Genomic DNA, 25,944 nt, shown 5'->3' with positions numbered 1-25,944 from the left:
ATTTCAGGATGGTAGGCATTCAACCACCACAACGTGTGTCATTGGATATTAGGTTTTCCTCTGACGGCCCCAGTGGCTGCGAGAGTAGATTGACTGTTGCTCTTGCAGAGTGGCCTGAGGGCTGTGGATTCCCCAGGGTTTTGGAGTACTACGAGGTCATGGCTCCTCTGCAGACCCGCATGGCATGCCCGGTTGTGTTGTGCAGCGTCCCAGCACGTGCTTGGATCGATGATGACACCCTTGTATGCATTCCTTGGAAAATCTGAACAAAATGAGTGAGAACACTCTACCGTCTCCTCATCGAGTCTGAGGTCCGGCACGTTTCCTCTCTCGGGTGTTTCAGACAGTGAGGAGTGAGGGCCAGTGTCCCCTACTGACATGCATGCAAACACCACCCAGGGCTCCAGACTTGGAGGGGCTACTGTCTGAGGTTCGACTGTGTCTGCCCGTAAGCTGGGTCATGTATGAAGAATATCAGGTCGCTGCTAGAAGACCGTTAAGGGAATGCGAGTGGGAAGGCTCTCGTGATGGTCTTCAGAGTTGGATTGTGTGCAGGTGTAGGCCCAGTGAGCTTGCAGCTTGGAAAGGTGTGCTTTGGCCGGGATCACGCTTTGTGCACGCCGCTTGGGTGGTTAATTCTGGAAGCCAAAATGTGCAAGCTTCCCTGATTGGAGCATGGAGCCTCAGGCCAGGCCTGTGTGGCCCTCCCTGTCCTTGAGTTTGGCGCGTTGAGGTTCTTGAGTGCCCGGTGGGGCTGGAGCAGTGGGTGGGTGTGGGCTGGGGTTGGACGTTGGCGGAAGGGGGCTGATGGATTAGGCCTCGGTGGTGCCCACGTCAGCTCATCTACTGCAGCTTCTGGCACAGTGTTTGCACTAAGTGGGTCATCGTGGAGTGGGGTTAGGAACGAGTGCTGCATTTAAGCCTGCGTGGTGACTGCTGGCCTGGAGAGGAAGGTGAGGTGTTATGAGGACATGTCCTGTGTGATGTCGTGGGATGGGCTGTCATCATTGGGTTGCAGACGCTGGCCATGGCTTCCCAAGCACGTGTCCTGTTTGTGGTGGGCTGGCATCAGCTGCCTATGAAGGGGATGGCTTTGGCATTTCATGAGGATTCGGTGAGGTAGGTAACCTGTGATGAGTTGAGATTCCGTTGCTGGAGGGATGACTCCCAAAGGGTGTCTTGCGGGACCTAGAGAAGATGGACATGCTGAGGCATTTGTGCTGGCCTCCTTGGAGGAAGGTGAGTTATGCAAACAGGCCCTTTGGCCGCTTTGTCCCATGTTTGGGAATGTGCAAAGTGAAAGTTTTTCTCCCAGAGGGCGTGATGCGGCCGGCCCGTGTGTCATGCAGGCCTTTCGAACAGCCAGAAGTTTACGCGGGGCAGAGATGGGGGCACTGTTGCTATGCTAGGTGAGCTGCCGTGGACAGGCACTGTGCCCTTTCAGACTTACAGGTCCCCTCGCGTGGCAGAGGTCTTCTGTTGGAAGTCTGTCTGTGGTTCTCGGGGACAGTGCTTTTGATCTCTGTAAGGTCCTTGGTAGTGTCACTGTGGCAGTGGAGAAGTGCCAGAATGCATGGGGTGGGGTCGGCGTCATTAAAGCAGACATGTATGTGGTCTGTCTTCCTTGGTGTACAGTGACCCCGTGTTCGCATGATGTCTGTGGCTTCAAGTAAGGTCGAGTTGCCCTGCGGGCAGGAGGAGGGCACTTCGGACGAGGCTGTCAAGTATTTGAGCGTTTCCTCCGGTTTCAGGGCCGAGAAACCTGCCGGCTGGGCGCTGGCGAGGTGTGGCCGGGAAGATGATCTAGTTTCGCCGTGGGGTTCCAACCTGGGTTATGGGTGCTTAAGCCCACCACTTCCCATGTTGGGCATACACACGGGTCCACGGAACACGATTTGGCCTAGTTGGCGAGAATTGGCATTTGGGCCAAATTTCGTTAGGCCCTTGAGTGGTGCCAGGCTGCATCTTGCCTGTAGCCATCTGCAGGTTGGTTTCAGCCCACCCATAGGAGGTTCCCTTGCTTCCGGAAGCACTGGGAGTGGCCCAAGTGCACATCAGATGTGCTGTTAGCTGGCAGTATGTCCATGTCCACAGACATGTGACACCCACGGGCGGTAGGCAGGTCTCATCTAGGTTCGTGCTTTGGTCAGAAGGCATGGCTGTGGGAGAGCGGGAGTCCGTGGCCTATTTCTACAGCTCCTGTGGGGTCACAGTTCGCATGCGGCTCTTGCAGCTCACAGGAGTCTTTCTTTATCTGTTGGGAGTCCAACCAGGGTGTTGTGTATAAACTCTGGTATTTACTGTTGGAGGCCTCTGCAGAGGGCCACAGGGACACACAGAGAGCAAGACGTGTTTTCAGAGGCACACACAGGAACCCACAATCGCGTCATCGTGCACAGTCACAGTCACACACGCCCACGCGCGTGAATACACACATACAGCGTCTCACACACTGGCCAATGTACGTGCCTAACTTCCTGCAGACATGCTGTGAGACACAAATCAATACTCGGTAAGAGATAATAGGTCCTTGGGAAGCAGGTTCAGAGCAGAAGCCCAGGTAAAGATTCGCATGGATCATGTTCCCTGAGGACCTCGGTCCACTTCTGAAGCCTCTGTTATTTCTGTCCACTTCTCAGGTGTAGTTGCTCGGCAAGGCCGGCTGTCGGCAAGACGAAGATGACCTTCGCGTACTCTGATGACTGGATGTGCTAAGAAAACTGGAAAAAGTGAGGCGAGTGCATGTTGCTGAGCATGGCTGTGGATAACTCAGGACGGTAGGCATTCACTCACCCTAAGATGTGCCATTCTATATTAGGTTTTCCTCAGATGGGCCCAATGGCTGCAAGAGTGGATTGATTGTTGCTTTTGCTGAGTGGCCTGAGGACTGTGGATTCCCCAGGCTGTTGGAGTACTCCAGGGTAATGGCTCCTGTGCAGAGCCCCGCGGCAGCCCGGTTATGTTCTACAGCTTCCCAGCAGAGCTTGCATCAATGACGACACCCTTGTATGCATTCCTTGGAAAATGTGAACACAATGAGTGAGAACACTCTACCGTCTCCTCATCGAAACTGAGGTCCAGCACGTTTCCTCTCTCGGGGGTAGGGCACAGTTAGGTGTGAGGGCCATCGTGCCCTCCTGACATGATGCAAACACCACCCAGGTCTCCAGCTTTGGAGGGGTTTCTGTCTGAGAGTGGACCGTGTCTGCACATAAACTGGGTCGTCTATGAATCCCAGGCCCCCGCTGAAAGGCCGATGAGGGAATTTGAGGGGGCAGGCTCAACTGCTGATCTTCAGAGTGGGAGTGTGGACTGGGGTAGGCCCATTGAGCTTGCAGCTTGGGAGGTGTGTTTTGGCCAGTGTCAGGGTTTGTGCGTGCCACTTTGGGGGTTGATTCTGGAAGCCAAAATGAGAAAGCTTCCCTGGTTGGAGCACGGAACCTCAGGCCAGGCCTGTGGCCCTCCCTGTCGTTGTGTTTGGCGTATTGAGGTTCTTGAGTGCCTGGTGGGTCTGGAGCAGTCGGTGGGTCTGGCTGGGGTTGGACATTGGCGGAAGGGGGCTGATGGATTAGGCCTCAGGGGTGCCCATGTCAGCTCATCTACTGCAGCTTCTGGCACAGTGTTTGCACTAAGTGGGTCATCGTGGAGTGGGGTTAGGAACGAGTGCTGCATTTAAGCCTGCGTGGTGACTGCTGGCCTGGAGAGGAAAGTAAGGCATTATGAGGACATGTCCTTTGTGATGTCGTGGGATGGGCTGTCATCATTGGGTTGCAGATTCTGGCCACGGCTTCCCAAGCACGTGTCCTGTTCGGGGTGGGCTGGCGTCAGCTGCGTATTAAGGGGATGGCTTTGGCATTTCATGAGGATTCGGTGAGGTAGGTAACCTGTGATGAGTTGAGATTCCGTTGCTGGAGGGATGACTCCCAAAGGGTGTCTTGCGGGACCTAGAGAAGATAGACATGCTGAGGCGTCTGTGCCCCTCTTCTTGAGGATAGGTGAGTTATGTGAACATGCCCTTTGGCCGCTTTGTCCCTTGTTTGGGAATGTGCCAAGTGAAAGTTTTTCTCCCGGAGGGCATGATGCAGCCGACCCGTGTGTCATGCAGGCCTTTCGAACAGCCAGAAGTTTACGCGGGGCAGAGATGGGGACACTGTTGCTATGCTAGGTGCGCTGCCATGGACAGGCACTATGCCCTTTCAGAGTTAGAGGTCCCCTCGCGTGGCAGAGGTCTTCTGTTGGAAGTCTGTCTGTGGTCCTCGGGGACAGTGCTTTTGATCTCTGCAAGGTCCTTAGTAGTGTCGCTGTGGCAGTGGAGAAGTGCCAGAATGCATGGGGTGGGATCGGCGTCATCAAAGCAGACATGTATGTGGTCTGTCTTCCTTGGTGTACAGTGACCCCGTGTTCGCATGATGTCTGTGACTTCAAGTAAGGTCGAGTTGCCCTGAGGGCAGGAGGAGGGCACTTCGGACGAGGCTGTCAAAAATTTGAGCATTTCCTCCAGGTTCAGGGCCGAGAAACCTGCCGGCTGGGCGCTGGTGAGACGTGGCCGGGAAGATGGTCTAGTTTCTGCTGTGGGGTTCCAACCTGGATTATGGTTGCTGAATCCTACCACTTCCCGTGGTGGGCATACCCACGGGTCCACAGAACATGATTTGTCCTATTTGGCGAGAATTGGCTTTTGGGCCAAATATCGTTAGCCCCTTGAGTGGAGCCAGGCTGCATCTTGCCTGTAGCCATCTTCAGGTTGGTTTCAGTCCACCCATAGGAGTTTCCCTTGCTTCCGGAAGCACTGGGAGTGGCCCAAGTGCACATCAGATGTGCTGTTAGCTGGCAGGATGTCCATGTCCACACTCATGTGACACCCACGGCCGGTAGGCAGGTCTCATCTAGGTTCGTCCTTTGGTCAGAAGGCATGGCTATGCGAGAGCGGGGGTCTGTGGCCTATTTCTACAGCTCCTGGGGGTCACAGTTCTCATAAGGCTCTTGCAGCTCACAGGGGTCTTTCTTTTTCTGTTGGGAGTCCAACCAGGTTGTTGTGTATAATCTCTGGTATTAACAATTGGAGGCCTCTGCAGAGGGCCACAGGGACACACAGAGAGCAAGATGCGTTTTCAGAGGCACACGCAGGAACCCACAATCGCGTCCTCGTGCGCAGTCGCAGTCACACACGCCCACGCACGTGAATACACACATACAGCGTCTCACACACTGGCCAATGTACATGCCTAACTTCCTGCAGACATGCTGTGAGACACAAAACAATAATCGGTGAGGGATAGAGGTCCTTGGGAAGCAGGTTCAGAGCAGAAGCCCAGGTAAAGATTCGCATGGATCATGTTCCCTGAGGACCTCGGTCCACTTCTGAAGCCTCTGTTATTTCTGTCCACTTCTCAGGTGTAGTTGCTCGGCAAGGCCGGCTGTCGGCAAGACGAAGATGACCTTCGCGTACTCTGATGACTGGATGAGCTAAGGAAAACTGGAAAAAGTGAGGCGGGCGCATACTGCTGAGCATGGCCGTAGGTAACTCAGGACGGTAGGCATTCACTCACCCTAAGATGTGCCATTCTATATTAGGTTTTCCTCAGATGGGCCCAATGGCTGCAAGAGTGGATTGATGTTTGCTTTTGCTGAGTGGTCTGAGGACTGTGGATTCCCCAGGCTGTTGGAGTACTCCAGGGTAATGTCTCCTCTGCAGAGCCCCATGGCCTGCCCGGTTATGTTCTGCAGCTTCCCAGCATGTATTCGGATCGATGATGACACCCTTGTATGCATTCCTTGGAAAATGTGAACAAAATGAGTTAGAACACTCTACAGTCTCCTTATCGAAACTGAGGTCCAGCACGTTTCCTCTCTCGGGGTTAGGGCACAGTGAGGAGTGAGGGTCATCATCCCCTCCTGACATACATGCAAATACCACCCAGTACTCCAGCATTGGAGGGGTTTCTGTCTGAGGGTGGACCGTGTCTGCACGTAAACTGGGTCGTCTGTGAACCCCAGGTCCCTGGTGAAAGGCCGATGAGGGAATGTGAGGGGGCAGGCTCACCTGCTGATCTTCAGAGGCAGAGTGTGGGCTGAGGTAGGTGCAGTGAGCTTGCAGTTTGGGAGGTGTGTTTTGGCCAGTGTCGTGGTTTTTTTGTGCCGCTTTGGGGGTTAATTCTGGAAGTCAAAATGAGAAAGCTTCCCTGGTTGGAGCCCGGAGACTCAGGCCAGGCCTGTGGCCCTCCCTGTTTTTGCGTTTGTCATGGTGAAGTTCTTGAGTGCCCAGTGGGGCTGGAGCAGTGGGTGTGTGGGGGCTGGCGTTGGGCATCGGCGCAAGGGGGCTGATGGATTAGGCCTCGGTGTTGCGCTTGTCAGCTCCTGTATTGCAATTCCTGGCACGGTGTTTTCGCCCCGTGGGTCATCGTGGAGTGGGGTGAGATACGAGTGTTGCATTTAAGCCTGCGCCGTGGCTGATGGTCTGGACAGGAAGGTAAGGCATGATAAGGACAGGTCCTACGTGATGTTGTGGCATGGGCTGTCATCATTGGGTTGCAGGCTCTGGCCTCGGCTTCTCAAGGATTTGTCACGTACTTGATGGGCTGGCATCACCTGCCTATGGAGAGGATGACTTTGGCGGTTCATGTGGATGCGATGAGGTAGGTAACCTGTGTAGACTTGTTGTGATCCCGTTGCCGGAGAAATGATTCCCAAAGGGTGTCTTGCGTAACCTAGAAAATATCGATATGCTGAGGAGTGTGTGCCGGCCTTCTCGGGGTAGGTGAGGTATGCGAACATGCCCTTTGGCCACTTTGTTCCCTAGTTTGGGAATGTGCAAAGCGAAAGTGTTTTTCCCGGAAGGCGTGACGCGGCCGGCCCATGAGGTACGGATGCCTATCTAACAGCCAGAGGTTTATCCGAAGCAGTCCGTTGGCATGGTAGAGATGGGCGCGCTGTTGTGATGCCAGGTGCGCTGACCTTGACAGCCACTGTGCCCTTACTGGCTTCCAGGTCCCCTCTCATGGCAGAGGTCTTCCGTTGGAAGTTTGTCTGTGGTCCTCGGGGACAGTGCTTTTGATCTCTGTGAGGTCCTCGGTAGTATCGCTATGGCAGTGGAGAAGTGCCAGGATGCATGGTGTGGGTTCGGCATCGTCAAAGCAGACATGCTTGCGGTTTGTCTTCCCTGGTGTATAGTGTCCCCGTGTTCGCATGTTATCTGTGGCTTCCAGTAGGGTCGAGTTGCCGTGTGGGCAGGAGGAGGGCAGTGAGGACAAGGTTGCTCAGTGTTTGAGCGTTTCCTCGGGATTCAGGGCTCTGAATCCTGCCGAGGGGGGGCTGGCCGAGACGTGGCTGGAAAGGTGGCCTGGTTTCTGCCGTGGGGTTTGAACCTGGGTCATGGTTGCTGAAGACCACGTCTTGCCGTGGTGGGCATTCCAACAGGTCCACAGAAATTGATTTGGCCTAGTTGGCGAGAAGTCACACTTGGGCTGAAGTCCATTAGACCCTTGAGAGGTGCCGGGTTGCATCTTGCCTATAGCCAGCTGCAGGTCATTGTCAACGCCATCCTTGGGAAGTTCCCTTGCTTCCAAAAGCGCTGGGAGTGACCCCTAGTGCTCATCAGGTGTGTTAGTAGCTAGCAGGGTCTGTAGGTCCACGTAGATGTGGCCACTCACGGCTGGGAGGCAGATCTCCTCGAGTGTTTGTGCTTTGGTCAGAAGGCATGGCTGTGGGAGAGCGGGAGTCCGTGGCCTATTTCTACAGCTCCTGTGGGGTCACAGTTCGCATGCGGCTCTTGCAGCTCACAGGAGTCTTTCTTTATCTGTTGGGAGTCCAACCAGGGTGTTGTGTATAAACTCTGGTATTTACTGTTGGAGGCCTCTGCAGAGGGCCACAGGGACACACAGAGAGCAAGACGTGTTTTCAGAGGCACACACAGGACCCCACAATCGCGTCATCGTGCACAGTCGCAGTCACACACGCCCACGCGCGTGAATACACACATACAGCGTCTCACACACTGGCCAATGTACGTGCCTAACTTCCTGCAGACATGCTGTGAGACACAAATCAATACTCGGTAAGAGATAATAGGTCCTTGGGAAGCAGGTTCAGAGCAGAAGCCCAGGTAAAGATTCGCATGGATCATGTTCCCTGAGGACCTCGGTCCACTTCTGAAGCCTCTGTTATTTCTGTCCACTTCTCAGGTGTAGTTGCTCGGCAAGGCCGGCTGTCGGCAAGACGAAGATGACCTTCGCGTACTCTGATGACTGGATGTGCTAAGAAAACTGGAAAAAGTGAGGCGAGTGCATGTTGCTGAGCATGGCTGTGGATAACTCAGGACGGTAGGCATTCACTCACCCTAAGATGTGCCATTCTATATTAGGTTTTCCTCAGATGGGCCCAATGGCTGCAAGAGTGGATTGATTGTTGCTTTTGCTGAGTGGCCTGAGGACTGTGGATTCCCCAGGCTGTTGGAGTACTCCAGGGTAATGGCTCCTGTGCAGAGCCCCGCGGCAGCCCGGTTATGTTCTACAGCTTCCCAGCAGAGCTTGCATCAATGACGACACCCTTGTATGCATTCCTTGGAAAATGTGAACACAATGAGTGAGAACACTCTACCGTCTCCTCATCGAAACTGAGGTCCAGCACGTTTCCTCTCTCGGGGGTAGGGCACAGTTAGGTGTGAGGGCCATCGTGCCCTCCTGACATGATGCAAACACCACCCAGGTCTCCAGCTTTGGAGGGGTTTCTGTCTGAGAGTGGACCGTGTCTGCACATAAACTGGGTCGTCTATGAATCCCAGGCCCCTGCTGAAAGGCCGATGAGGGAATTTGAGGGGGCAGGCTCAACTGCTGATCTTCAGAGTGGGAGTGTGGACTGGGGTAGGCCCATTGAGCTTGCAGCTTGGGAGGTGTGTTTTGGCCAGTGTCAGGGTTTGTGCGTGCCACTTTGGGGGTTGATTCTGGAAGCCAAAATGAGAAAGCTTCCCTGGTTGGAGCACGGAACCTCAGGCCAGGCCTGTGGCCCTCCCTGTCGTTGTGTTTGGCGTATTGAGGTTCTTGAGTGCCTGGTGGGTCTGGAGCAGTCGGTGGGGCTGGCTGGGGTTGGACATTGGCGGAAGGGGGCTGATGGATTAGGCCTCAGGGGTGCCCATGTCAGCTCATCTACTGCAGCTTCTGGCACAGTGTTTGCACTAAGTGGGTCATCGTGGAGTGGGGTTAGGAACGAGTGCTGCATTTAAGCCTGCGTGGTGACTGCTGGCCTGGAGAGGAAAGTAAGGCATTATGAGGACATGTCCTTTGTGATGTCGTGGGATGGGCTGTCATCATTGGGTTGCAGATTCTGGCCACGGCTTCCCAAGCACGTGTCCTGTTCGGGGTGGGCTGGCGTCAGCTGCGTATTAAGGGGATGGCTTTGGCATTTCATGAGGATTCGGTGAGGTAGGTAACCTGTGATGAGTTGAGATTCCGTTGCTGGAGGGATGACTCCCAAAGGGTGTCTTGCGGGACCTAGAGAAGATAGACATGCTGAGGCGTCTGTGCCCCTCTTCTTGAGGATAGGTGAGTTATGTGAACATGCCCTTTGGCCGCTTTGTCCCTTGTTTGGGAATGTGCCAAGTGAAAGTTTTTCTCCCGGAGGGCATGATGCAGCCGACCCGTGTGTCATGCAGGCCTTTCGAACAGCCAGAAGTTTACGCGGGGCAGAGATGGGGACACTGTTGCTATGCTAGGTGCGCTGCCATGGACAGGCACTATGCCCTTTCAGAGTTAGAGGTCCCCTCGCGTGGCAGAGGTCTTCTGTTGGAAGTCTGTCTGTGGTCCTCGGGGACAGTGCTTTTGATCTCTGCAAGGTCCTTAGTAGTGTCGCTGTGGCAGTGGAGAAGTGCCAGAATGCATGGGGTGGGATCGGCGTCATCAAAGCAGACATGTATGTGGTCTGTCTTCCTTGGTGTACAGTGACCCCGTGTTCGCATGATGTCTGTGACTTCAAGTAAGGTCGAGTTGCCCTGAGGGCAGGAGGAGGGCACTTCGGACGAGGCTGTCAAAAATTTGAGCATTTCCTCCAGGTTCATGGCCGAGAAACCTGCCGGCTGGGCGCTGGTCAGACGTGGCCGGGAAGATGGTCTAGTTTCTGCTGTGGGGTTCCAACCTGGATTATGGTTGCTGAATCCTACCACTTCCCGTGGTGGGCATACCCACGGGTCCACAGAACATGATTTGTCCTATTTGGCGAGAATTGGCTTTTGGGCCAAATATCGTTAGCCCCTTGAGTGGAGCCAGGCTGCATCTTGCCTGTAGCCATCTTCAGGTTGGTTTCAGTCCACCCATAGGAGTTTCCCTTGCTTCCGGAAGCACTGGGAGTGGCCCAAGTGCACATCAGATGTGCTGTTAGCTGGCAGGATGTCCTTGTCCACACTCATGTGACACCCACGGCCAGTAGGCAGGTCTCATCTAGGTTCGTCCTTTGGTCAGAAGGCATGGCTATGCGAGAGCGGGGGTCTGTGGCCTATTTCTACAGCTCCTGGGGGTCACAGTTCTCATAAGGCTCTTGCAGCTCACAGGGGTCTTTCTTTTTCTGTTGGGAGTCCAACCAGGTTGTTGTGTATAATCTCTGGTATTAACAATTGGAGGCCTCTGCAGAGGGCCACAGGGACACACAGAGAGCAAGATGCGTTTTCAGAGGCACACGCAGGAACCCACAATCGCGTCCTCGTGCGCAGTCGCAGTCACACACGCCCACGCACGTGAATACACACATACAGCGTCTCACACACTGGCCAATGTACATGCCTAACTTCCTGCAGACATGCTGTGAGACACAAAACAATAATCGGTGAGGGATAGAGGTCCTTGGGAAGCAGGTTCAGAGCAGAAGCCCAGGTAAAGATTCGCATGGATCATGTTCCCTGAGGACCTCGGTCCACTTCTGAAGCCTCTGTTATTTCTGTCCACTTCTCAGGTGTAGTTGCTCGGCAAGGCCGGCTGTCGGCAAGACGAAGATGACCTTCGCGTACTCTGATGACTGGATGAGCTAAGGAAAACTGGAAAAAGTGAGGCGGGCGCATACTGCTGAGCATGGCCGTAGATAACTCAGGACGGTAGGCATTCACTCACCCTAAGATGTGCCATTCTATATTAGGTTTTCCTCAGATGGGCCCAATGGCTGCAAGAGTGGATTGATGTTTGCTTTTGCTGAGTGGTCTGAGGACTGTGGATTCCCCAGGCTGTTGGAGTACTCCAGGGTAATGTCTCCTCTGCAGAGCCCCATGGCCTGCCCGGTTATGTTCTGCAGCTTCCCAGCATGTATTCGGATCGATGATGACACCCTTGTATGCATTCCTTGGAAAATGTGAACAAAATGAGTTAGAACACTCTACAGTCTCCTTATCGAAACTGAGGTCCAGCACGTTTCCTCTCTCGGGGTTAGGGCACAGTGAGGAGTGAGGGTCATCATCCCCTCCTGACATACATGCAAATACCACCCAGTACTCCAGCATTGGAGGGGTTTCTGTCTGAGGGTGGACCGTGTCTGCACGTAAACTGGGTCGTCTGTGAACCCCAGGTCCCTGGTGAAAGGCCGATGAGGGAATGTGAGGGGGCAGGCTCACCTGCTGATCTTCAGAGGCAGAGTGTGGGCTGAGGTAGGTGCAGTGAGCTTGCGGTTTGGGAGGTGTGTTTTGGCCAGTGTCGTGGTTTTTTTGTGCCGCTTTGGGGGTTAATTCTGGAAGTCAAAATGAGAAAGCTTCCCTGGTTGGAGCCCGGAGACTCAGGCCAGGCCTGTGGCCCTCCCTGTTTTTGCGTTTGTCATGGTGAAGTTCTTGAGTGCCCAGTGGGGCTGGAGCAGTGGGTGTGTGGGGGCTGGCGTTGGGCATCGGCGCAAGGGGGCTGATGGATTAGGCCTCGGTGTTGCGCTTGTCAGCTCCTGTATTGCAATTCCTGGCACGGTGTTTTCGCCCCGTGGGTCATCGTGGAGTGGGGTGAGATACGAGTGTTGCATTTAAGCCTGCGCCGTGGCTGATGGTCTGGACAGGAAGGTAAGGCATGATAAGGACAGGTCCTACGTGATGTTGTGGCATGGGCTGTCATCATTGGGTTGCAGGCTCTGGCCTCGGCTTCTCAAGGATTTGTCACGTACTTGATGGGCTGGCATCACCTGCCTATGGAGAGGATGACTTTGGCGGTTCATGTGGATGCGATGAGGTAGGTAACCTGTGTAGACTTGTTGTGATCCCGTTGCCGGAGAAATGATTCCCAAAGGGTGTCTTGCGTAACCTAGAAAAGATCGATATGCTGAGGAGTGTGTGCCGGCCTTCTCGGGGTAGGTGAGGTATGCGAACATGCCCTTTGGCCACTTTGTTCCCTAGTTTGGGAATGTGCAAAGCGAAAGTGTTTTTCCCGGAAGGCGTGACGCGGCCGGCCCATGAGGTACGGATGCCTATCTAACAGCCAGAGGTTTATCCGAAGCAGTCCGTTGGCATGGTAGAGATGGGCGCGCTGTTGTGATGCCAGGTGCGCTGACCTTGACAGCCACTGTGCCCTTACTGGCTTCCAGGTCCCCTCTCATGGCAGAGGTCTTCCGTTGGAAGTTTGTCTGTGGTCCTCGGGGACAGTGCTTTTGATCTCTGTGAGGTCCTCGGTAGTATCGCTATGGCAGTGGAGAAGTGCCAGGATGCATGGTGTGGGTTCGGCATCGTCAAAGCAGACATGCTTGTGGTTTGTCTTCCCTGGTGTATAGTGTCCCCGTGTTCGCATGTTATCTGTGGCTTCCAGTAGGGTCGAGTTGCCGTGTGGGCAGGAGGAGGGCAGTGAGGACAAGGTTGCTCAGTGTTTGAGCGTTTCCTCGGGATTCAGGGCTCTGAATCCTGCCGAGGGGGGGCTGGCCGAGACGTGGCTGGAAAGGTGGCCTGGTTTCTGCCGTGGGGTTTGAACCTGGGTCATGGTTGCTGAAGACCACCTCTTGCCGTGGTGGGCATTCCAACAGGTCCACAGAAAGTGATTTGGCCTAGTTGGCGAGAAGTCACACTTGGGCTGAAGTCCATTAGACCCTTGAGAGGTGCCGGGTTGCATCTTGCCTATAGCCAGCTGCAGGTCATTGTCAACGCCATCCATGGGAAGTTCCCTTGCTTCCAAAAGCGCTGGGAGTGACCCCTAGTGCTCATCAGGTGTGTTAGTAGCTAGCAGGGTCTGTAGGTCCACGTAGATGTGGCCACTCACGGCTGGGAGGCAGATCTCCTCGAGTGTTTGTGCTTTGGTCAGAAGGCATGGCTGTGGGATAGCGGGAGTCTGTGGCCTATTTCAACAGCCTCTGGGGGTCAAAGTTCTCATGTGGCTTCTTGAAGCTGGTAGGGATGTTTCTCCATTCAGTGGGGTGGTCCAAAGCCAGGGTACTGTGTATAACCTGTGACTTTTACTATTCAGTGTCACTGCAGAGGGCCTCAAGGACACACAAAGACCAGGACGGGGATGCAGAGGCTGACACAGAAACCCACAAGCGCATCATCGTGCCTAGTCATAGTCACGCACGCGCACACGCAGGAACACACACATACACCCTCACACACAACGGCCAACGTACATGCCTAACTTCCTGCAGTCATGCTGTCAGACACACTTTCAGTTCTTGGTAAGGGATAGGGGTCCTTGTGAAGCAGGTTCAGGGCTCCAGCCCAGGTAAATGTTCGCATAAATCATGTTCTCTAAGGACCCAGGTTCACTTCTGAATCCTGCGTGATTTCCGTCCACATCTCAGGTGCAGTTTCTTGGCAAGGCTGGCCGTCAGCAAAGACAAGAGGACGTTTGCGTGGGCTGACGACTGGAGGTGCTGAGGAGAACTGGAAAAAGTGAGGCGGGCCCACGTTTCCGAGCGTGGACGTGGATATTTCAGGATGGTAGGCATTCAACCACCACAACGTGTGTCATTGGATATTAGGTTTTCCTCTGACGGCCCCAGTGGCTGCGAGAGTAGATTGACTGTTGCTCTTGCAGAGTGGCCTGAGGGCTGTGGATTCCCCAGGGTTTTGGAGTACTACGAGGTCATGGCTCCTCTGCAGACCCGCATGGCATGCCCGGTTGTGTTGTGCAGCGTCCCAGCACGTGCTTGGATCGATGATGACACCCTTGTATGCATTCCTTGGAAAATCTGAACAAAATGAGTGAGAACACTCTACCGTCTCCTCATCGAGTCTGAGGTCCGGCACGTTTCCTCTCTCGGGTGTTTCAGACAGTGAGGAGTGAGGGCCAGTGTCCCCTACTGACATGCATGCAAACACCACCCAGGGCTCCAGACTTGGAGGGGCTACTGTCTGAGGTTCGACTGTGTCTGCCCGTAAGCTGGGTCATGTATGAAGAATATCAGGTCGCTGCTAGAAGACCGTTAAGGGAATGCGAGTGGGAAGGCTCTCGTGATGGTCTTCAGAGTTGGATTGTGTGCAGGTGTAGGCCCAGTGAGCTTGCAGCTTGGAAAGGTGTGCTTTGGCCGGGATCACGCTTTGTGCACGCCGCTTGGGTGGTTAATTCTGGAAGCCAAAATGTGCAAGCTTCCCTGATTGGAGCATGGAGCCTCAGGCCAGGCCTGTGTGGCCCTCCCTGTCCTTGAGTTTGGCGCGTTGAGGTTCTTGAGTGCCCGGTGGGGCTGGAGCAGTGGGTGGGTGTGGGCTGGGGTTGGACGTTGGCGGAAGGGGGCTGATGGATTAGGCCTCGGTGGTGCCCACGTCAGCTCATCTACTGCAGCTTCTGGCACAGTGTTTGCACTAAGTGGGTCATCGTGGAGTGGGGTTAGGAACGAGTGCTGCATTTAAGCCTGCGTGGTGACTGCTGGCCTGGAGAGGAAGGTGAGGTGTTATGAGGACATGTCCTGTGTGATGTCGTGGGATGGGCTGTCATCATTGGGTTGCAGACGCTGGCCATGGCTTCCCAAGCACGTGTCCTGTTTGTGGTGGGCTGGCATCAGCTGCCTATGAAGGGGATGGCTTTGGCATTTCATGAGGATTCGGTGAGGTAGGTAACCTGTGATGAGTTGAGATTCCGTTGCTGGAGGGATGACTCCCAAAGGGTGTCTTGCGGGACCTAGAGAAGATGGACATGCTGAGGCATTTGTGCTGGCCTCCTTGGAGGAAGGTGAGTTATGCAAACAGGCCCTTTGGCCGCTTTGTCCCATGTTTGGGAATGTGCAAAGTGAAAGTTTTTCTCCCAGAGGGCGTGATGCGGCCGGCCCGTGTGTCATGCAGGCCTTTCGAACAGCCAGAAGTTTACGCGGGGCAGAGATGGGGGCACTGTTGCTATGCTAGGTGAGCTGCCGTGGACAGGCACTGTGCCCTTTCAGACTTACAGGTCCCCTCGCGTGGCAGAGGTCTTCTGTTGGAAGTCTGTCTGTGGTTCTCGGGGACAGTGCTTTTGATCTCTGTAAGGTCCTTGGTAGTGTCACTGTGGCAGTGGAGAAGTGCCAGAATGCATGGGGTGGGGTCGGCGTCATTAAAGCAGACATGTATGTGGTCTGTCTTCCTTGGTGTACAGTGACCCCGTGTTCGCATGATGTCTGTGGCTTCAAGTAAGGTCGAGTTGCCCTGCGGGCAGGAGGAGGGCACTTCGGACGAGGCTGTCAAGTATTTGAGCGTTTCCTCCGGTTTCAGGGCCGAGAAACCTGCCGGCTGGGCGCTGGCGAGGTGTGGCCGGGAAGATGATCTAGTTTCGCCGTGGGGTTCCAACCTGGGTTATGGGTGCTTAAGCCCACCACTTCCCATGTTGGGCATACACACGGGTCCACGGAACACGATTTGGCCTAGTTGGCGAGAATTGGCATTTGGGCCAAATTTCGTTAGGCCCTTGAGTGGTGCCAGGCTGCATCTTGCCTGTAGCCATCTGCAGGTTGGTTTCAGCCCACCCATAGGAGGTTCCCTTGCTTCCGGAAGCACTGGGAGTGGCCCAAGTGCACATCAGATGTGCTGTTAGCTGGCAGGATGTCCATGTCCACAGACATGTGACACCCACGGGCGGTAGGCAGGTCTCATCTAGGTTCGTGCTTTGGTCAGAAGGCATGGCTGTGGGAGAGCGGGAGTCCGTGGCCTATTTCTACAGCTCCTGTGGGGTCACAGTTCGCATGCGGCTCTTGCAGCTCACAGGAGTCTTTCTTTATCTGTTGGGAGTCCAACCAGGGTGTTGTGTATAAACTCTGGTATTTACTGTTGGAGGCCTCTGCAGAGGGCCACAGGGACACACAGAGAGCAAGACGTGTTTTCAGAGGCACACACAGGAACCCACAATCGCGTCATCGTGCACAGTCGCAGTCACACACGCCCACGCGCGTGAATACACACACACAGCGTCTCACACACTGGCCAATGTACGTGCCTAACTTCCTGCAGACATGCTGTGAGACACAAATCAATACTCGGTAAGAGATAATAGGTCCTTGGGAAGCAGGTTCAGAGCAGAAGCCCAGGTAAAGATTCGCATGGATCATGTTCCCTGAGGACCTCGGTCCACTTCTGAAGCCTCTGTTATTTCTGTCCACTTCTCAGGTGTAGTTGCTCGGCAAGGCCGGCTGTCGGCAAGACGAAGATGACCTTCGCGTACTCTGATGACTGGATGTGCTAAGAAAACTGGAAAAAGTGAGGCGAGTGCATGTTGCTGAGCATGGCTGTGGATAACTCAGGACGGTAGGCATTCACTCACCCTAAGATGTGCCATTCTATATTAGGTTTTCCTCAGATGGGCCCAATGGCTGCAAGAGTGGATTGATTGTTGCTTTTGCTGAGTGGCCTGAGGACTGTGGATTCCCCAGGCTGTTGGAGTACTCCAGGGTAATGGCTCCTGTGCAGAGCCCCGCGGCAGCCCGGTTATGTTCTACAGCTTCCCAGCAGAGCTTGCATCAATGACGACACCCTTGTATGCATTCCTTGGAAAATGTGAACACAATGAGTGAGAACACTCTACCGTCTCCTCATCGAAACTGAGGTCCAGCACGTTTCCTCTCTCGGGGGTAGGGCACAGTTAGGTGTGAGGGCCATCGTGCCCTCCTGACATGATGCAAACACCACCCAGGTCTCCAGCTTTGGAGGGGTTTCTGTCTGAGAGTGGACCGTGTCTGCACATAAACTGGGTCGTCTATGAATCCCAGGCCCCCGCTGAAAGGCCGATGAGGGAATTTGAGGGGGCAGGCTCAACTGCTGATCTTCAGAGTGGGAGTGTGGACTGGGGTAGGCCCATTGAGCTTGCAGCTTGGGAGGTGTGTTTTGGCCAGTGTCAGGGTTTGTGCGTGCCACTTTGGGGGTTGATTCTGGAAGCCAAAATGAGAAAGCTTCCCTGGTTGGAGCACGGAACCTCAGGCCAGGCCTGTGGCCCTCCCTGTCGTTGTGTTTGGCGTATTGAGGTTCTTGAGTGCCTGGTGGGTCTGGAGCAGTCGGTGGGGCTGGCTGGGGTTGGACATTGGCGGAAGGGGGCTGATGGATTAGGCCTCAGGGGTGCCCATGTCAGCTCATCTACTGCAGCTTCTGGCACAGTGTTTGCACTAAGTGGGTCATCGTGGAGTGGGGTTAGGAACGAGTGCTGCATTTAAGCCTGCGTGGTGACTGCTGGCCTGGAGAGGAAAGTAAGGCATTATGAGGACATGTCCTTTGTGATGTCGTGGGATGGGCTGTCATCATTGGGTTGCAGATTCTGTCCACGGCTTCCCAAGCACGTGTCCTGTTCGGGGTGGGCTGGCGTCAGCTGCGTATTAAGGGGATGGCTTTGGCATTTCATGAGGATTCGGTGAGGTAGGTAACCTGTGATGAGTTGAGATTCCGTTGCTGGAGGGATGACTCCCAAAGGGTGTCTTGCGGGACCTAGAGAAGATAGACATGCTGAGGCGTCTGTGCCCCTCTTCTTGAGGATAGGTGAGTTATGTGAACATGCCCTTTGGCCGCTTTGTCCCTTGTTTGGGAATGTGCCAAGTGAAAGTTTTTCTCCCGGAGGGCATGATGCAGCCGACCCGTGTGTCATGCAGGCCTTTCGAACAGCCAGAAGTTTACGCGGGGCAGAGATGGGGACACTGTTGCTATGCTAGGTGCGCTGCCATGGACAGGCACTATGCCCTTTCAGAGTTAGAGGTCCCCTCGCGTGGCAGAGGTCTTCTGTTGGAAGTCTGTCTGTGGTCCTCGGGGACAGTGCTTTTGATCTCTGCAAGGTCCTTAGTAGTGTCGCTGTGGCAGTGGAGAAGTGCCAGAATGCATGGGGTGGGATCGGCGTCATCAAAGCAGACATGTATGTGGTCTGTCTTCCTTGGTGTACAGTGACCCCGTGTTCGCATGATGTCTGTGACTTCAAGTAAGGTCGAGTTGCCCTGAGGGCAGGAGGAGGGCACTTCGGACGAGGCTGTCAAAAATTTGAGCATTTCCTCCAGGTTCAGGGCCGAGAAACCTGCCGGCTGGGCGCTGGTGAGACGTGGCCGGGAAGATGGTCTAGTTTCTGCTGTGGGGTTCCAACCTGGATTATGGTTGCTGAATCCTACCACTTCCCGTGGTGGGCATACCCACGGGTCCACAGAACATGATTTGTCCTATTTGGCGAGAATTGGCTTTGGGCCAAATATCGTTAGCCCCTTGAGTGGAGCCAGGCTGCATCTTGCCTGTAGCCATCTTCAGGTTGGTTTCAGTCCACCCATAGGAGTTTCCCTTGCTTCCGGAAGCACTGGGAGTGGCCCAAGTGCACATCAGATGTGCTGTTAGCTGGCAGGATGTCCATGTCCACACTCATGTGACACCCACGGCCGGTAGGCAGGTCTCATCTAGGTTCGTCCTTTGGTCAGAAGGCATGGCTATGTGAGAGCGGGGGTCTGTGGCCTATTTCTACAGCTCCTGGGGGTCACAGTTCTCATAAGGCTCTTGCAGCTCACAGGGGTCTTTCTTTTTCTGTTGGGAGTCCAACCAGGTTGTTGTGTATAATCTCTGGTATTAACAATTGGAGGCCTCTGCAGAGGGCCACAGGGACACACAGAGAGCAAGATGCGTTTTCAGAGGCACACGCAGGAACCCACAATCGCGTCCTCGTGCGCAGTCGCAGTCACACACGCCCACGCACGTGAATACACACATACAGCGTCTCACACACTGGCCAATGTACATGCCTAACTTCCTGCAGACATGCTGTGAGACACAAAACAATAATCGGTGAGGGATAGAGGTCCTTGGGAAGCAGGTTCAGAGCAGAAGCCCAGGTAAAGATTCGCATGGATCATGTTCCCTGAGGACCTCGGTCCACTTCTGAAGCCTCTGTTATTTCTGTCCACTTCTCAGGTGTAGTTGCTCGGCAAGGCCGGCTGTCGGCAAGACGAAGATGACCTTCGCGTACTCTGATGACTGGATGAGCTAAGGAAAACTGGAAAAAGTGAGGCGGGCGCATACTGCTGAGCATGGCCGTAGATAACTCAGGACGGTAGGCATTCACTCACCCTAAGATGTGCCATTCTATATTAGGTTTTCCTCAGATGGGCCCAATGGCTGCAAGAGTGGATTGATGTTTGCTTTTGCTGAGTGGTCTGAGGACTGTGGATTCCCCAGGCTGTTGGAGTACTCCAGGGTAATGTCTCCTCTGCAGAGCCCCATGGCCTGCCCGGTTATGTTCTGCAGCTTCCCAGCATGTATTCGGATCGATGATGACACCCTTGTATGCATTCCTTGGAAAATGTGAACAAAATGAGTTAGAACACTCTACAGTCTCCTTATCGAAACTGAGGTCCAGCACGTTTCCTCTCTCGGGGTTAGGGCACAGTGAGGAGTGAGGGTCATCATCCCCTCCTGACATACATGCAAATACCACCCAGTACTCCAGCATTGGAGGGGTTTCTGTCTGAGGGTGGACCGTGTCTGCACGTAAACTGGGTCGTCTGTGAACCCCAGGTCCCTGGTGAAAGGCCGATGAGGGAATGTGAGGGGGCAGGCTCACCTGCTGATCTTCAGAGGCAGAGTGTGGGCTGAGGTAGGTGCAGTGAGCTTGCAGTTTGGGAGGTGTGTTTTGGCCAGTGTCGTGGTTTTTTTGTGCCGCTTTGGGGGTTAATTCTGGAAGTCAAAATGAGAAAGCTTCCCTGGTTGGAGCCCGGAGACTCAGGCCAGGCCTGTGGCCCTCCCTGTTTTTGCGTTTGTCATGGTGAAGTTCTTGAGTGCCCAGTGGGGCTGGAGCAGTGGGTGTGTGGGGGCTGGCGTTGGGCATCGGCGCAAGGGGGCTGATGGATTAGGCCTCGGTGTTGCGCTTGTCAGCTCCTGTATTGCAATTCCTGGCACGGTGTTTTCGCCCCGTGGGTCATCGTGGAGTGGGGTGAGATACGAGTGTTGCATTTAAGCCTGCGCCGTGGCTGATGGTCTGGACAGGAAGGTAAGGCATGATAAGGACAGGTCCTACGTGATGTTGTGGCATGGGCTGTCATCATTGGGTTGCAGGCTCTGGCCTCGGCTTCTCAAGGATTTGTCACGTACTTGATGGGCTGGCATCACCTGCCTATGGAGAGGATGACTTTGGCGGTTCATGTGGATGCGATGAGGTAGGTAACCTGTGTAGACTTGTTGTGATCCCGTTGCCGGAGAAATGATTCCCAAAGGGTGTCTTGCGTAACCTAGAAAAGATCGATATGCTGAGGAGTGTGTGCCGGCCTTCTCGGGGTAGGTGAGGTATGCGAACATGCCCTTTGGCCACTTTGTTCCCTAGTTTGGGAATGTGCAAAGCGAAAGTGTTTTTCCCGGAAGGCGTGACGCGGCCGGCCCATGAGGTACGGATGCCTATCTAACAGCCAGAGGTTTATCCGAAGCAGTCCGTTGGCATGGTAGAGATGGGCGCGCTGTTGTGATGCCAGGTGCGCTGACCTTGACAGCCACTGTGCCCTTACTGGCTTCCAGGTCCCCTCTCATGGCAGAGGTCTTCCGTTGGAAGTTTGTCTGTGGTCCTCGGGGACAGTGCTTTTGATCTCTGTGAGGTCCTCGGTAGTATCGCTATGGCAGTGGAGAAGTGCCAGGATGCATGGTGTGGGTTCGGCATCATCAAAGCAGACATGCTTGTGGTTTGTCTTCCCTGGTGTATAGTGTCCCCGTGTTCGCATGTTATCTGTGGCTTCCAGTAGGGTCGAGTTGCCGTGTGGGCAGGAGGAGGGCAGTGAGGACAAGGTTGCTCAGTGTTTGAGCGTTTCCTCGGGATTCAGGGCTCTGAATCCTGCCGAGGGGGAGCTGGCCGAGACGTGGCTGGAAAGGTGGCCTGGTTTCTGCCGTGGGGTTTGAACCTGGGTCATGGTTGCTGAAGACCACCTCTTGCCGTGGTGGGCATTCCAACAGGTCCACAGAAATTGATTTGGCCTAGTTGGCGAGAAGTCACACTTGGGCTGAAGTCCATTAGACCCTTGAGAGGTGCCAGGTTGCATCTTGCCTATAGCCAGCTGCAGGTCATTGTCAACGCCATCCATGGGAAGTTCCCTTGCTTCCAAAAGCGCTGGGAGTGACCCCTAGTGCTCATCAGGTGTGTTAGTAGCTAGCAGGGTCTCTAGGTCCACGTAGATGTGGCCACTCACGGCTGGGAGGCAGATCTCCTCGAGTGTTTGTGCTTTGGTCAGAAGGCGTGGCTGTGGGATAGCGGGAGTCTGTGGCCTATTTCAACAGCCTCTGGGGGTCAAAGTTCTCATGTGGCTTCTTGAAGCTGGTAGGGATGTTTCTCCATTCAGTGGGGTGGTCCAAATCCAGGGTACTGTGTATAACCTGTGACTTTTACTATTCAGTGTCACTGCAGAGGGCCTCAAGGACACACAAAGACCAGGACGGGGATGCAGAGGCTGACACAGAAACCCACAAGCGCATCATCGTGCCTAGTCATAGTCACGCACGCGCACACGCAGGAACACACACATACACCCTCACACACAACGGCCAACGTACATGCCTAACTTCCTGCAGTCATGCTGTCAGACACACTTTCAGTTCTTGGTAAGGGATAGGGGTCCTTGTGAAGCAGGTTCAGGGCTCCAGCCCAGGTAAATGTTCGCATAAATCATGTTCTCTAAGGACCCAGGTTCACTTCTGAATCCTGCGTGATTTCCGTCCACATCTCAGGTGCAGTTTCTTGGCAAGGCTGGCCGTCAGCAAAGACAAGAGGACGTTTGCGTGGGCTGACGACTGGAGGTGCTGAGGAGAACTGGAAAAAGTGAGGCGGGCCCACGTTTCCGAGCGTGGACGTGGCTATTTCAGGATGGTAGGCATTCAACCACCACAACGTGTGTCATTGGATATTAGGTTTTCCTCTGACGGCCCCAGTGGCTGCGAGAGTAGATTGACTGTTGCTCTTGCAGAGTGGCCTGAGGGCTGTGGATTCCCCAGGGTTTTGGAGTACTACGAGGTCATGGCTCCTCTGCAGACCCGCATGGCATGCCCGGTTGTGTTGTGCAGCGTCCCAGCACGTGCTTGGATCGATGATGACACCCTTGTATGCATTCCTTGGAAAATCTGAACAAAATGAGTGAGAACACTCTACCGTCTCCTCATCGAGTCTGAGGTCCGGCACGTTTCCTCTCTCGGGTGTTTCAGACAGTGAGGAGTGAGGGCCAGTGTCCCCTACTGACATGCATGCAAACACCACCCAGGGCTCCAGACTTGGAGGGGCTACTGTCTGAGGTTCGACTGTGTCTGCCCGTAAGCTGGGTCATGTATGAAGAATATCAGGTCGCTGCTAGAAGACCGTTAAGGGAATGCGAGTGGGAAGGCTCTCGTGATGGTCTTCAGAGTTGGATTGTGTGCAGGTGTAGGCCCAGTGAGCTTGCAGCTTGGAAAGGTGTGCTTTGGCCGGGATCACGCTTTGTGCACGCCGCTTGGGTGGTTAATTCTGGAAGCCAAAATGTGCAAGCTTCCCTGATTGGAGCATGGAGCCTCAGGCCAGGCCTGTGTGGCCCTCCCTGTCCTTGAGTTTGGCGCGTTGAGGTTCTTGAGTGCCCGGTGGGGCTGGAGCAGTGGGTGGGTGTGGGCTGGGGTTGGACGTTGGCGGAAGGGGGCTGATGGATTAGGCCTCGGTGGTGCCCACGTCAGCTCATCTACTGCAGCTTCTGGCACAGTGTTTGCACTAAGTGGGTCATCGTGGAGTGGGGTTAGGAACGAGTGCTGCATTTAAGCCTGCGTGGTGACTGCTGGCCTGGAGAGGAAGGTGAGGTGTTATGAGGACATGTCCTGTGTGATGTCGTGGGATGGGCTGTCATCATTGGGTTGCAGACGCTGGCCATGGCTTCCCAAGCACGTGTCCTGTTTGTGGTGGGCTGGCATCAGCTGCCTATGAAGGGGATGGCTTTGGCATTTCATGAGGATTCGGTGAGGTAGGTAACCTGTGATGAGTTGAGATTCCGTTGCTGGAGGGATGACTCCCAAAGGGTGTCTTGCGGGACCTAGAGAAGATGGACATGCTGAGGCATTTGTGCTGGCCTCCTTGGAGGAAGGTGAGTTATGCAAACAGGCCCTTTGGCCGCTTTGTCCCATGTTTGGGAATGTGCAAAGTGAAAGTTTTTCTCCCAGAGGGCGTGATGCGGCCGGCCCGTGTGTCATGCAGGCCTTTCGAACAGCCAGAAGTTTACGCGGGGCAGAGATGGGGGCACTGTTGCTATGCTAGGTGAGCTGCCGTGGACAGGCACTGTGCCCTTTCAGACTTACAGGTCCCCTCGCGTGGCAGAGGTCTTCTGTTGGAAGTCTGTCTGTGGTTCTCGGGGACAGTGCTTTTGATCTCTGTAAGGTCCTTGGTAGTGTCACTGTGGCAGTGGAGAAGTGCCAGAATGCATGGGGTGGGGTCGGCGTCATTAAAGCAGACATGTATGTGGTCTGTCTTCCTTGGTGTACAGTGACCCCGTGTTCGCATGATGTCTGTGGCTTCAAGTAAGGTCGAGTTGCCCTGCGGGCAGGAGGAGGGCACTTAGGACGAGGCTGTCAAGTATTTGAGCGTTTCCTCCGGTTTCAGGGCCGAGAAACCTGCCGGCTGGGCGCTGGCGAGGTGTGGCCGGGAAGATGATCTAGTTTCGCCGTGGGGTTCCAACCTGGGTTATGGGTGCTTAAGCCCACCACTTCCCATGTTGGGCATACACACGGGTCCACGGAACACGATTTGGCCTAGTTGGCGAGAATTGGCATTTGGGCCAAATTTCGTTAGGCCCTTGAGTGGTGCCAGGCTGCATCTTGCCTGTAGCCATCTGCAGGTTGGTTTCAGCCCACCCATAGGAGGTTCCCTTGCTTCCGGAAGCACTGGGAGTGGCCCAAGTGCACATCAGATGTGCTGTTAGCTGGCAGGATGTCCATGTCCACAGACATGTGACACCCACGGGCGGTAGGCAGGTCTCATCTAGGTTCGTGCTTTGGTCAGAAGGCATGGCTGTGGGAGAGCGGGAGTCCGTGGCCTATTTCTACAGCTCCTGTGGGGTCACAGTTCGCATGCGGCTCTTGCAGCTCACAGGAGTCTTTCTTTATCTGTTGGGAGTCCAACCAGGGTGTTGTGTATAAACTCTGGTATTTACTGTTGGAGGCCTCTGCAGAGGGCCACAGGGACACACAGAGAGCAAGACGTGTTTTCAGAGGCACACACAGGACCCCACAATCGCGTCATCGTGCACAGTCGCAGTCACACACGCCCACGCGCGTGAATACACACATACAGCGTCTCACACACTGGCCAATGTACGTGCCTAACTTCCTGCAGACATGCTGTGAGACACAAATCAATACTCGGTAAGAGATAATAGGTCCTTGGGAAGCAGGTTCAGAGCAGAAGCCCAGGTAAAGATTCGCATGGATCATGTTCCCTGAGGACCTCGGTCCACTTCTGAAGCCTCTGTTATTTCTGTCCACTTCTCAGGTGTAGTTGCTCGGCACGGCCGGCTGTCGGCAAGACGAAGATGACCTTCGCGTACTCTGATGACTGGATGTGCTAAGAAAACTGGAAAAAGTGAGGCGAGTGCATGTTGCTGAGCATGGCTGTGGATAACTCAGGACGGTAGGCATTCGCTCACCCTAAGATGTGCCATTCTATATTAGGTTTTCCTCAGATGGGCCCAATGGCTGCAAGAGTGGATTGATTGTTGCTTTTGCTGAGTGGCCTGAGGACTGTGGATTCCCCAGGCTGTTGGAGTACTCCAGGGTAATGGCTCCTGTGCAGAGCCCCGCGGCAGCCCGGTTATGTTCTACAGCTTCCCAGCAGAGCTTGCATCAATGACGACACCCTTGTATGCATTCCTTGGAAAATGTGAACACAATGAGTGAGAACACTCTACCGTCTCCTCATCGAAACTGAGGTCCAGCGCGTTTCCTCTCTCGGGGGTAGGGCACAGTTAGGTGTGAGGGCCATCGTGCCCTCCTGACATGATGCAAACACCACCCAGGTCTCCAGCTTTGGAGGGGTTTCTGTCTGAGAGTGGACCGTGTCTGCACATAAACTGGGTCGTCTATGAATCCCAGGCCCCCGCTGAAAGGCCGATGAGGGAATTTGAGGGGGCAGGCTCAACTGCTGATCTTCAGAGTGGGAGTGTGGACTGGGGTAGGCCCATTGAGCTTGCAGCTTGGGAGGTGTGTTTTGGCCAGTGTCAGGGTTTGTGCGTGCCACTTTGGGGGTTGATTCTGGAAGCCAAAATGAGAAAGCTTCCCTGGTTGGAGCACGGAACCTCAGGCCAGGCCTGTGGCCCTCCCTGTCGTTGTGTTTGGCGTATTGAGGTTCTTGAGTGCCTGGTGGGTCTGGAGCAGTCGGTGGGGCTGGCTGGGGTTGGACATTGGCGGAAGGGGGCTGATGGATTAGGCCTCAGGGGTGCCCATGTCAGCTCATCTACTGCAGCTTCTGGCACAGTGTTTGCACTAAGTGGGTCATCGTGGAGTGGGGTTAGGAACGAGTGCTGCATTTAAGCCTGCGTGGTGACTGCTGGCCTGGAGAGGAAAGTAAGGCATTATGAGGACATGTCCTTTGTGATGTCGTGGGATGGGCTGTCATCATTGGGTTGCAGATTCTG

The 25,944-nt window shown here is 54.6% G+C and overlaps 10 non-coding genes across 10 annotated transcripts; all 10 read left to right on the top strand.

Moving 5' to 3' along the window:
- The first annotated feature begins 222 nt into the window (after window positions 1–222).
- Window positions 223–315, top strand: LOC149750126 (small nucleolar RNA SNORD116). Its single transcript, XR_016392357.1, has one exon. It is a non-coding gene; the product is annotated as a small nucleolar RNA SNORD116 (small nucleolar RNA).
- A 2,671-nt stretch (window positions 316–2,986) lies between these two features.
- Window positions 2,987–3,079, top strand: LOC149750125 (small nucleolar RNA SNORD116). Its single transcript, XR_016392440.1, has one exon. It is a non-coding gene; the product is annotated as a small nucleolar RNA SNORD116 (small nucleolar RNA).
- A 2,665-nt stretch (window positions 3,080–5,744) lies between these two features.
- LOC149750124 (small nucleolar RNA SNORD116) lies at window positions 5,745–5,837 on the top strand. The gene has a single exon (XR_016392386.1). It is a non-coding gene; the product is annotated as a small nucleolar RNA SNORD116 (small nucleolar RNA).
- A 2,690-nt stretch (window positions 5,838–8,527) lies between these two features.
- On the top strand, window positions 8,528–8,620 carry LOC149750123 (small nucleolar RNA SNORD116). The gene has a single exon (XR_016392439.1). It is a non-coding gene; the product is annotated as a small nucleolar RNA SNORD116 (small nucleolar RNA).
- A 2,665-nt stretch (window positions 8,621–11,285) lies between these two features.
- Window positions 11,286–11,378, top strand: LOC149750122 (small nucleolar RNA SNORD116). The gene has a single exon (XR_016392385.1). It is a non-coding gene; the product is annotated as a small nucleolar RNA SNORD116 (small nucleolar RNA).
- Window positions 11,379–14,075: 2,697 nt separating this feature from the next.
- Window positions 14,076–14,168, top strand: LOC149750121 (small nucleolar RNA SNORD116). Its single transcript, XR_016392356.1, has one exon. It is a non-coding gene; the product is annotated as a small nucleolar RNA SNORD116 (small nucleolar RNA).
- A 2,671-nt stretch (window positions 14,169–16,839) lies between these two features.
- Window positions 16,840–16,932, top strand: LOC149750120 (small nucleolar RNA SNORD116). The gene has a single exon (XR_016392438.1). It is a non-coding gene; the product is annotated as a small nucleolar RNA SNORD116 (small nucleolar RNA).
- Window positions 16,933–19,596: 2,664 nt separating this feature from the next.
- LOC149750119 (small nucleolar RNA SNORD116) lies at window positions 19,597–19,689 on the top strand. The gene has a single exon (XR_016392384.1). It is a non-coding gene; the product is annotated as a small nucleolar RNA SNORD116 (small nucleolar RNA).
- A 2,697-nt stretch (window positions 19,690–22,386) lies between these two features.
- Window positions 22,387–22,479, top strand: LOC149750118 (small nucleolar RNA SNORD116). Its single transcript, XR_016392355.1, has one exon. It is a non-coding gene; the product is annotated as a small nucleolar RNA SNORD116 (small nucleolar RNA).
- Window positions 22,480–25,150: 2,671 nt separating this feature from the next.
- On the top strand, window positions 25,151–25,243 carry LOC149750117 (small nucleolar RNA SNORD116). Its single transcript, XR_016392437.1, has one exon. It is a non-coding gene; the product is annotated as a small nucleolar RNA SNORD116 (small nucleolar RNA).
- The last annotated feature ends 701 nt before the right edge of the window (window positions 25,244–25,944 follow it).

Source organism: Delphinapterus leucas, chromosome 2 (assembly GCF_059928025.1).
Source record: "Delphinapterus leucas isolate spDelLeu-1000000601 "Yukka" chromosome 2, BTC_Dleu_Yukka2, whole genome shotgun sequence".
NCBI lineage: Eukaryota > Metazoa > Chordata > Mammalia > Artiodactyla > Monodontidae > Delphinapterus > Delphinapterus leucas.
Note: the sequence above shows the minus strand (reverse complement) of the source record. Positions and strands in the feature narration are given on the sequence as shown.